General features: G+C 35.7%; 1 protein-coding gene and 1 pseudogene across 1 annotated transcript in view; both read right to left on the bottom strand.

Annotated features, from left to right (window-relative positions):
* The window catches only part of LOC125776742 (gustatory and odorant receptor 22-like), a 149241-nt gene that overhangs the window by 16322 nt on the left and 120390 nt on the right, over nt 1-12529 (bottom strand). The window lies entirely within an intron of this gene.
* On the bottom strand, nt 9992-10190 carry LOC125776964 (small nucleolar RNA U3; annotated as a pseudogene).

Genomic DNA, 12529 nt, shown 5'->3' with positions numbered 1-12529 from the left:
GTTGAGTAACGTGGGTATCGACGCGGCGCAGTGTGTCTGTTAACGACCGAATTGTGTAGAACCAATTGATGAGGCTTTGAACGAATGTTTTGCTGTGCGGATAGTGTCCGACGAATTGACTGCTTTCCCTTTGCCCATCCTTTTTGTGGAGTGGGTAGGAGCACAGGTGTGGTGAGTTGCGTTGTGGTGGTGAATTGCGCGGTCGTATTAGAGTGCGCCAGTTTTTCACAGGTGGAGTTAGGGGGAGGCTTAACTCATTTACTATATATGGAAAGTAGGCATGGCCGTAGTTTGATATCGCCCATTTTCTGTAACTCGCTGGGGTGGATTTTGATATATATGTGTTTTCAAATAAAAGTGTCGTATTTACTTATTGATTTTTTGAGCTTTAAGAAGTAGCAACAGTACCGTTATATGGAGAGTGATCGGGGTTATCCTCAGACTTCATCTATTTTCACACAGTCGGTATGAGTTCTTATAATATTGTATTACTGCTAGGCGAATTTGGTTGTAGTAGCTGTAGGTTGTTTAGGAGATATGTACATAAAACTCAATAGAGGATGGTGCCACGCCCTCTTTTTCAAAGTTGCTACTTACTACTGCGAGCTCTTGTGCAAATTTCAGTTTTATATTTTAATTAGGAGATTAGCTATGGCATATATAAGTATGTATGTATGTGGTACAATTACTCCCATTTTTTTGTCAAAGAAATTTGAACAAGATATAAATTTTTGCTCAAGTTACAGTTTGCACTGACGTACGAACCGACAAACCGAACGGTCTGGATTTCAACTTGTCTCATCATCCTGATCGTTTATACTTGTATATATACATAACTAAATCTCTCTCGACAAGGTTTAGGTGATGCGTACAATTATAAAAATAAAAACGTTATAGTGGTGAAAAAACATAATAAAATAGTATATATGGCAACCATGGCGCCGAATAAACGTGCTCGTGTTGAGTGTAATAGTGTAATTAAAGGAAACATTAGAAGTTTCAGCTGTATTAATTGTAAAAAGTAGTATCATATGAGCTGCAGTGGTCTGGATAAAAATGAGTGACAGATGCGAATTGAAGGTTAGCTTCGTTGTCCCGGAGTCGGAATGCGTGGCCGGTGAGGGTTATAGTGATGCTCCAGGCATGAATAAAATATTAGAATGCTTTGATAAATTATTGGATCAAAAGTTTGCAAAAAACTAAAAAAGGGTAGAGAAATTAATAAAAAATGTATATGAAAACAAGGCAAAGGAAGCATCATCGGGTACAACTTTAAAGAATCAGACAAGAATACTGGTTCGGAGAGACAGTTGGATGATAAAACAAAATTCATTCAACTGCTACTGGATGATTGTGGTATTGAGATGGATGATATCAAAATCAATAGAATTGGTAAAGCAGCAAAGGACAAGATTCGTCCAGTGAAAATCGCACTTCCGTCTAAAGAACAGGACTTGACATTAGCCCAGAGAGAAAAGATAAAGAAATTGCACAGCGAGTTGAAAGTGAGAGAAGAGAAAGGAGAAAAAAATCTGGTCATTAGATACAAATTTGGGGAGCCGTTTATCGATAAAAATGTAAATTTTCGGCCAAGAATCCTAATATCGGAGGAGCAATAACAAATATCACTATTGTTTATCAGAATGTCAGGGGTTTACACACTAAGCCGAGTCAATTTTATACAATATCTGCGTCTAGTGATCCGGAGGTTGTGTGCGTTACAGAATCATACTTGAACGATAGTATGAAAGACGGGGAGGTTACAAACAATACGTATCAGTTATGTAGGAAAGATCGTGAGGACATTATGAAACGAAGTGGAGGTGGAGTGTTTATTGCAGTGAAACGAATATTTCGGGATGGTTTAATTAATGTTGCTCACCAGGGATTGAGCAGTTATTTGTAAAGATTAAACTTAAGAATGATGATTTGATTGCAGGATGTGTTTACATTCCACCGAATGGAGACTGCAATGTGTATGCTAAACACATACAGGACTCGGTAAATATAGTGAATAGATATCCTGGTTGTAAAATCCCGCTTCTTGGTGACTACAACCTTCCGGACACTAAATGGATCAGGACTGGAGGTGAAGAAGAATTTATTGGAGAATCAAAGCAGGCGGGTTTGGTGATTGCGGAGTATTCTCTACTGGGTTTGACTCAAATTAATAAGATCTGTAATTCTGTCGGTCAATTTCTGGATTTATGCTTTACTAATTGTGTTTTTTTGCTAATGGAATAGCTCCTGTGGTCCCAGAGGACAAGTACCATCCCACTATTGGAATTGAAGTTGTACTACATGAGACTATCAGACAGTAAACGGTGGAATATTTGGACTTCAAAAAAGCCGACTACGGTGCTCTAAATAATTATTTTTTTCCAGCAAACTGGATTCCTATGTCCGAATTGAAGGATATTGATAGTATGGTAGAACACTTTTACGGAATCATTTCTGAAGGAATTAATAACTATGTATGTGCCGCACTCGGTAAGAAAGGATTACAATTATCCTTGTTGGTTTAGTAGACTTCTAATTCACAAGATGAAATTGAAAAGGACAGCGCATCACAGATATAAGTGGTCTGGAAGTTACTTGGACTATGAAATATTTAGGAAACTGAGAAAAGAATGTAAAGGGTAATGTAGTCAATGCTATGAAAACTTTACCAAAGGCGCTGAGGAGAAGATTAAATCTGACCCTGTATATTTCTGGAAATTTATAAGAATGAAAAAAAGCACAGCCAAAGGATTACCGTCTAGTATGGAGTAAAATGACCTCAAGGCGGAAGGTGCTGATTAGGCATATAACAAATTTTGACGAAAAATTTGGCATACCACCACGTGGTGGCAAATATTGTACAAGTAATGAATATCACTTTTTTAGATGATTTCGGTTCAAAAACGTTCCGCGCAAAAATGGATTTCTAAAAAAAGTCAAAATTTGTTTTAAATTTTTTTTTTTAATATTTTTATTTTTTACATTTTTGTCAATTGTTACATGAAATAAGTTTTAAGTTTAAAGTATGTGATGATATACACAATGGTAAAATGTCTTGCACAATTTTAATTGCACGCTCTGCGCAGATGTTACTTCGCTGAACTTCCTTAATAGCTGATGGCTTATTTACCCAATATCTGAGAAAACATTCATTTGCTTTTGTGAAGCCGGCCAATGATTTCTGTAGTGTGGCGAAATTATTTTTGTTGAAAGTATGATCGGAAAACCAGATTTCGATCCAAGCACCGCACACAAACTTACAAATAGGATATAATTGCAAACGATATTCAGGAATAAGTATAAAGGCCAAAAGTGCCAAAATAGCTCTAGAATTCCAACGGGCATTACTGAGTGCTGGTATTGCTTTAAATTTTATGTAGGAAAAACGTTCATTTTTCTCGAAGTATTTAAAAGATTCGACCAATTCATATAAGTACTGCATGTCATTTTGCCATTTAATGCTTTTAACCTTAATACACTCTTTATTTTGTTCATACTCTTTTTTAGATCATCGTAATTTTCTATTAAATTTGGAATAAAATTGTATGAAATATTGGGCGATGATGTGTTTCCCTCTAAAAGCTCATCCATGACATGTTTTAACATCAAATCTAGCACATGATGTTGACAACCAATATACTGTGGAGCGGGCAATGAAAAGGATTTGAAAAAATTTTGTAGGCGAGTGACAACACCATGGTGTCTGGCAGTATTCACACTGGTTGTATCGCAAATTATCATTTTAATTGATTCCAACAAGTCGAAATCACATAATAATTATTTTATTCCGTGAAATATCGTCGACGCTTTTTCATCATTCAGAACTAGTACACCTAATTTTACTTCCTTAGAAGCATTTTTTAGTACTACGACCTGATATACCTTCTTTCCAATTTTTTACATATGTTGCCCTATCATCTCTTCTTGCTTTGTTCCCCGTCCTGTGCTGCAGCTGACTACCACCTTGTGCTGCTGTGTGTATATTCCGTTCGGGCGATGAGAGTGGGGAAATGAATAACTCTGGATACTTTCTTGGCTGGTATTTGTATATTTGTTATAATTGTTCGCGCCCGATTGTTTGTTTTTGTATATATTTGTTGAATTTTATTGTTTTATTGAAGTTTTAGATTTCGCGCCGTTTTTAGTTTCATTTTTAGGTTTCGCGCCTAATGTTCTGTCTGTTTTTTTTTTTTTTTGCTGGAACTGTTATTTATATTTGGATTTTTCTTGTAATTTGTTTTTGTGTTCACCTTTTATATACATATTTTAAGAGCACTGCACTCCACTTTCGTTTGTTCGTTTTTTTGTTCATTTTATTTTATTTTTTTGTTCTATTTGTGTCACTGCACTTTATGTTTTGGTTTTATCCAGGGCACTTAATGTATGTACATACATACATATATATGTATATCTTTCACTTTCAGTATCGCATTTGAATTTTGCCACCAAAATTATTTTTAATTTTAATATGTCTGTTTGTTTGTAAACCAAAGGTGCCTTTCGTTAAGGCTCAAAGGGCCATAAACATTTGGATGCCCAATTTAGTGGGAAACATCCAGCACTTAATTTTTAGTTTTTATTAAATCATTCACTATGCAAAATGAAACACATTATTGGTGATTAAATAGTAAACACTTTCAGAATTAACTTTATTTTTTATGATTTTTCATGAAATTAAAAGAAGTGATTGAACAAAGTAGTGACGACCATATCACAGAGGACCGCTGAGAAGTTAATTGTATTTCCGAAGCGCACAGAATCGGTGTCGACAGATGTTGAGTAACGTGGGTATCGACGCGGCGCAGTGTGTCTGTTAACGACCGAATTGTGTAGAACCAATTGATGAGGCTTTGAACGAATGTTTTGCTGTGCGGATAGTGTCCGACGAATTGACTGCTTTCCCTTTGCCCATCCTTTTTGTGGAGTGGGTAGGAGCACAGGTGTGGTGAGTTGCGTTGTGGTGGTGAATTGCGCGGTCGTATTAGAGTGCGCCAGTTTTTCACAGGTGGAGTTAGGGGGAGGCTTAACTCATTTACTATATATGGAAAGTAGGCATGGCCGTAGTTTGATATCGCCCATTTTCTGTAACTCGCTGGGGTGGATTTTGATATATATGTGTTTTCAAATAAAAGTGTCGTATTTACTTATTGATTTTTTGAGCTTTAAGAAGTAGCAACAGTACCGTTATATGGAGAGTGATCGGGGTTATCCTCAGACTTCATCTATTTTCACACAGTCGGTATGAGTTCTTATAATATTGTATTACTGCTAGGCGAATTTGGTTGTAGTAGCTGTAGGTTGTTTAGGAGATATGTACATAAAACTCAATAGAGGATGGTGCCACGCCCTCTTTTTCAAAGTTGCTACTTACTACCGCGAGCTCTTGTGCAAATTTCAGTTTTATATTTTAATTAGGAGATTAGCTATGGCATATATAAGTATGTATGTATGTGGTACAATTACTCCCATTTTTTTGTCAAAGAAATTTGAACAAGATATAAATTTTTGCTCAAGTTACAGTTTGCACTGACGTACGAACCGACAAACCGAACGGTCTGGATTTCAACTTGTCTCATCATCCTGATCGTTTATACTTGTATATATACATAACTAAATCTCTCTCGACAAGGTTTAGGTGATGCGTACAATTATAAAAATAAAAACGTTATAGTGGTGAAAAAACATAATAAAATAGTATATATGGCAACCATGGCGCCGAATAAACGTGTTCGTGTTGAGTGTAATAGTGTAATTAAAGGAAACATTAGAAGTTTCAGCTGTATTAATTGTAAAAAGTAGTATCATATGAGCTGCAGTGGTCTGGATAAAAATGAGTGACAGATGCGAATTGAAGGTTAGCTTCGTTGTCCCGGAGTCGGAATGCGTGGCCGGTGAGGGTTATAGTGATGCTCCAGGCATGAATAAAATATTAGAATGCTTTGATAAATTATTGGATCAAAAGTTTGCAAAAAACTAAAAAAGGGTAGAGAAATTAATAAAAAATGTATATGAAAACAAGGCAAAGGAAGCATCATCGGGTACAACTTTAAAGAATCAGACAAGAATACTGGTTCGGAGAGACAGTTGGATGATAAAACAAAATTCATTCAACTGCTACTGGATGATTGTGGTATTGAGATGGATGATATCAAAATCAATAGAATTGGTAAAGCAGCAAAGGACAAGATTCGTCCAGTGAAAATCGCACTTCCGTCTAAAGAACAGGACTTGACATTAGCCCAGAGAGAAAAGATAAAGAAATTGCACAGCGAGTTGAAAGTGAGAGAAGAGAAAGGAGAAAAAAATCTGGTCATTAGATACAAATTTGGGGAGCCGTTTATCGATAAAAATGTAAATTTTCGGCCAAGAATCCTAATATCGGAGGAGCAATAACAAATATCACTATTGTTTATCAGAATGTCAGGGGTTTACACACTAAGCCGAGTCAATTTTATACAATATCTGCGTCTAGTGATCCGGAGGTTGTGTGCGTTACAGAATCATACTTGAACGATAGTATGAAAGACGGGGAGGTTACAAACAATACGTATCAGTTATGTAGGAAAGATCGTGAGGACATTATGAAACGAAGTGGAGGTGGAGTGTTTATTGCAGTGAAACGAATATTTCGGGATGGTTTAATTAATGTTGCTCACCAGGGATTGAGCAGTTATTTGTAAAGATTAAACTTAAGAATGATGATTTGATTGCAGGATGTGTTTACATTCCACCGAATGGAGACTGCAATGTGTATGCTAAACACATACAGGACTCGGTAAATATAGTGAATAGATATCCTGGTTGTAAAATCCCGCTTCTTGGTGACTACAACCTTCCGGACACTAAATGGATCAGGACTGGAGGTGAAGAAGAATTTATTGGAGAATCAAAGCAGGCGGGTTTGGTGATTGCGGAGTATTCTCTACTGGGTTTGACTCAAATTAATAAGATCTGTAATTCTGTCGGTCAATTTCTGGATTTATGCTTTACTAATTGTGTTTTTTTGCTAATGGAATAGCTCCTGTGGTCCCAGAGGACAAGTACCATCCCACTATTGGAATTGAAGTTGTACTACATGAGACTATCAGACAGTAAACGGTGGAATATTTGGACTTCAAAAAAGCCGACTACGGTGCTCTAAATAATTATTTTCTTCAAGCAAACTGGATTCCTATGTCCGAATTGAAGGATATTGATAGTATGGTAGAACACTTTTACGGAATCATTTCTGAAGGAATTAATAACTATGTATGTGCCGCACTCGGTAAGAAAGGATTACAATTATCCTTGTTGGTTTAGTAGACTTCTAATTCACAAGATGAAATTGAAAAGGACAGCGCATCACAGATATAAGTGGTCTGGAAGTTACTTGGACTATGAAATATTTAGGAAACTGAGAAAAGAATGTAAAGGGTAATGTAGTCAATGCTATGAAAACTTTACCAAAGGCGCTGAGGAGAAGATTAAATCTGACCCTGTATATTTCTGGAAATTTATAAGAATGAAAAAAAGCACAGCCAAAGGATTACCGTCTAGTATGGAGTAAAATGACCTCAAGGCGGAAGGTGCTGATTAGGCATATAACAAATTTTGACGAAAAATTTGGCATACCACCACGTGGTGGCAAATATTGTACAAGTAATGAATATCACTTTTTTAGATGATTTCGGTTCAAAAACGTTCCGCGCAAAAATGGATTTCTAAAAAAAGTCAAAATTTGTTTTAAATTTTTTTTTTTAATATTTTTATTTTTTACATTTTTGTCAATTGTTACATGAAATAAGTTTTAAGTTTAAAGTATGTGATGATATACACAATGGTAAAATGTCTTGCACAATTTTAATTGCACGCTCTGCGCAGATGTTACTTCGCTGAACTTCCTTAATAGCTGATGGTTTATTTACCCAATGTCTGAGAAAACATTCATTTGCTTTTGTGAAGCCGGCCAATATTTCTGTAGTGTGGCGAAATTATTTTTGTTGAAAGTATGATCGGAAAACCAGATTTCGCTCCAAGCACCGCACACATACTTACAAATAGGATATAATTGCAAACGATATTCAAGAATAAGTATAAAGGCTAAAAGTGCCAAAATAGCTCTGGAATTCCAACGGGCATTACTGACTGCTGGTATTGCTTTAAATTTTATGTAGGGAAAACGTTCATTCGAAGTATTTAAAAGATTCGACCAATTCATATATGTAAGTATTGCATGTCATTTCGCCATTTAATGCTTTTAACCTTAATACACTCTTTATTTTGTTCATACTCTTTTTTAGATCATCGTAATTTTCTATTAAATTTGGAATAAAATTGTATGAAATATTGGGCGATGATGTGTTTCCCTCTAAAAGCTCATCCATGACATGTTTTAACATCAAATCTAGCACATGATGTTGACAACCAATATACTGTGGAGCGGGCAATGAAAAGGATTTGAAAAAATTTTGTAGGCGAGTGACAACACCATGGTGTCTGCCAGTATTCACACTGGTTGTATCGCAAATTATCATTTTAATTGATTCCAACAAGTCGAAATCACATAATAATTATTTTATTCCGTGAAATATCGTCGACGCTTTTTCATCATTCAGAACTAGTACACCTAATTTTACTTCCTTAGAAGCATTTTTTAGTACTACGACCTGATATACCTTCTTTCCAATTTTTTCCCGTCAAAATGCAACCACCAGTTTTTATTTTTAAAGAGTGGTTTTCAATGGTTTTTTCTTTTGTTCGGCATTTTGGTGTAAGCTTTGTAAGTTCCAGGTTGGGATGGCGACAATATCTCTAACGTTTGCATTCACAGCTGGTTTCATAGGCTTCTTTTTTTGTAATAGGCTGGCAGGTGGTTTGTAGGTAATATCATCATGTGATGACTTACTTACTTACGCTTTATTTACTTTCCAAGGCTATTAAATCTTCCAATAACAAACTTTTCTTTAGCAGAATTTATCAGAAAGTGGACACATTACTACAAGAGGACATCACATTCTTATTGGAGCGGCTGGAAAATTGTAATAGCAACTTGGAAGATCTTGAAATCACCTTTGGTGAATTATTGAAAATGATGTTAGCTCTTGATCCTAGCAAAGGCTCAGGCCCAGATGGTATTTGGAACTTCTTTCTAAGAAAATGTTCTGTGGGTTTGTGTGAACCACTGAGTTTTCTGTTAGACAAATCATTAAAATTGGAAATTTCTCCCAATTGCTGGAAAGATGCATACGTAGTACCTATATTTAAGGCTGGAAGAAAGATCGACGTGAGTAACTATAGACAAGTCTGCATTCAATCCGCAATACCTAAGCTATTTGAAAAGTTACATATACATAATATTGCTGTGATAAATTTAATTTCTATTAGTAAGAAAAATATTTATTTGTATAGTATACGATGTTAAAAGGCATACATACATCTTCTATCCTATCTTGTGTATCTGCACATGCTCATATGAGTGTATGTATACGCATGTGCGCGTTCAGAAATTGAAATCATATTTTCATAACTTATCAATATATGTACTTACATGTGCGCGCATTGACTTGCATGTTCATACATTCATATATACTTATATGTACATATATTTGCATACATTACCAAACAAATAATGCACAAGCATACAAACATACATATGTGCACACATATGAATATGTCACCAACAAAAAATTGATCTTAACAAGTCAATATGGCAGCCAAACTGGCGAAGAACAAGTGTGGTAAATTTTACAACAAAAACAGGCGCAAATTCCACAAGCGCAGGCGCTTCATATTCACGATCATACGTATACATACATACATATTTACGCATGTTTGTAGGCGAAGCTGCTAAAGCGGCAAGGGGTGACAATCGGAGGCCATTACTTTACTTATGCCATAGAAATTATATTGCTACGAATATGGAAATGACAACGAAATAATGCAAATTTGCATATTTCTAAAGGTCATTAATTTTTTTGAAGAAATGAAAGGAATGAATTTATTTATTAAAATCACCACTCAGAACACGTTTTATCCGTTGTAAGCGAACGATTTTCGAAGAAACATCTTTTCTTATATGCCACAAGACAAAATTAAAAATGAACTTCTTAAACCTCACGCTGTCAGATAAAACGATATACCTCGTCATCGCGGGTCGATGTCCAAAAATGGAAATGAAGACACACAGAAATGATTCTGTGAAGTATAGTATTAATTTTTCAACGGCCAACGCAGAGTATTTCAACCAGAAGATATGCAAAATAGTTGAGAATTCGCAGAAATGAAAGACAAACAAAAGAAAAAGGAGTATAACTTCAATAATGCACAAGCATACAAACATACATATGCGCACACATGTGAATATGTCCCCAACCAAAAATTGAAACATTGTTCTACGAAAACAACAACAGCATAAGCATGGCAACATTGTGTTGTTGGTAGAAAAGCCGAGCTGTACCGAAAGAAACGAACAAACGATCGCCGATTGCCACCGCTTCGCTTGTTACTCGAACATCTTCGCAGACAAGGTTGCGTTACATTCATATGGAGCAAGGTTGCGTTAGATTCATATTGAGCAAGTTTGCGCAACCTGAATCTATCGCAACCTTTTCCGGTGTCGTATAAGAAGTAAAACTTCAAAAAGTTTAACAGACACTTAAAATATCGTCATAATATGAGTAAAGACTCAAGAGGTGCAATTGATGCACTAGAACCTAGTTATCCCACACTGGCCAATAGAAGAAAATATCTAAATTTCTGCACCGGAGTTAATATCATTAATGGACATTGGGATGTTCCAGAGTTGGTGGAAATATTTGAGTTCATTGAGTACAAAGTAAACTTGCGAAAGTCAAGAGTTATTGAACTTACCAATAGTTAGATCGATATACAACATTCGTGCACCGACCTATAGGATCGCGAATGTAATTAATGAGTATGCTGACCGTACAAATGTTTTCGACATGTCTGCAAAATAAAAATTAAAAGTAAAGCTAAACGTTTAATTCTTACCTGATATTCTGATAAATAAGTAAATTAGTAAATAAAGAAGTGATATTGCTTAAAGTTTTGTGATTCTGATCTTAACTAATTCTAACATTTGTTATTATATTCTTTTCTTCAAAGTATTGTTATTCTTCGAAAATTTCTCTCTTAATACTCAACATGTAGAAGAAAAAAAACTATGTATAGGTGCTGAGTGTGTTAATAAATAAATATATAAACAAATTGAAGTATTCTGATATTCCTGCATACATATATTTGTGTTAGTTGCATCAGCATCTCTAACGACTTCATCAATAATTTTTTCAAAATAAGAAGACCCATGTACTAACCTCAGTTCGGCTATTCTGGGGTTAGCGGATGGTTGCACGGCCTCCTGATATGCAGGTTAGCTGCAAATGTTTCAGTAAGCAGTATCCGATCGAAGAAGCAGAGATGAAGGGTTTACTTTAAATGTGTACATCTGCCCAAAGTTAAGTATCTGTGATGGGGTGAATCGACACCAATGAATAAGTGTCAACCCAACAAAATTCCGAAAGCGGGAGTGACTCAGACTAACCGGCTTACAAGGCAGCGTCTTTTTTCAGTTGGTCTTAAGTCAGGAAATTTATAAATCATTTAACTACATTTATTTACTACTAGCTGACGCCGCATACGTTGTCCTGTGTGAAATTATGTGTGTTTGAAATGAAAATAAAGTTGAATTTACGTTGTGTTAAAAATATTTTATTTTCGATTTTTCTAAATTTTTTTCCATGTAACGCAGTTTGATAAACAACATTTTTTTGTTTCTATTCCGGAGCGTAAATGTACAGAGAAGATGGTTTTCCAACTCGGGAACACGCCACGTATAACTGGCACGCACTCATTCAATCGTAATTACGATAATTTGTCAAATTTGGCATAAACATTCGTGATGAGTTCATATTTCGTTGAAGTGAATTGACAAAAGGCAGGTAGAATTGATATCAAACCACTGGAACCGAAACTTGCCTATTTCCAATTTTTATCGAATATGATGTAAAATGTCTTCGGCAATGTAATTTTGTTCGTATTCCAAAATTAACGCGGCTTTGAAGGCTTATATGTCGAAATGACCATCGCGAAAAGTGTGCGAACTTCAGTGGCAGGCGAAGTAGCTATCGAATCGTCCATCGTTTGATTACATTTACTATCATGGTCCAGCAATTGTAATTGCTTGCATGCTTCTCAAACAGTTACACACACTCTACCATTCACAGTGCGCAATGACTCAAATGAAATTGAACCCCCTGCATTTATCAATAGCAACCGAAGGTATTAGCAATCGTCGTTTTCCTGGTGGATTATGTAAATTCGTCCTAAGGAATTAGTTGAGAACGCACCTGGATGTCAATCTATTGGTTGGTCTTGCTTTCCGCGTAACTATTTTTCGACGATGCATTCCACGTTTAACCCTGCTGTTAGGTTAAAAAAAACTTACGAATCTTAGGATAGAGGACCATTTGGTCCATACTGCAGTTTTCATACAAAATAACAATTTAATCTTAGTCTTCATATTTAGTTTGGT

This window comes from Bactrocera dorsalis, chromosome 2 (assembly GCF_023373825.1).
Source record: "Bactrocera dorsalis isolate Fly_Bdor chromosome 2, ASM2337382v1, whole genome shotgun sequence".
NCBI classification, from domain to species: Eukaryota; Metazoa; Arthropoda; class Insecta; order Diptera; family Tephritidae; genus Bactrocera; species Bactrocera dorsalis.
This window is presented reverse-complemented; position numbering and strand designations above follow the sequence as displayed.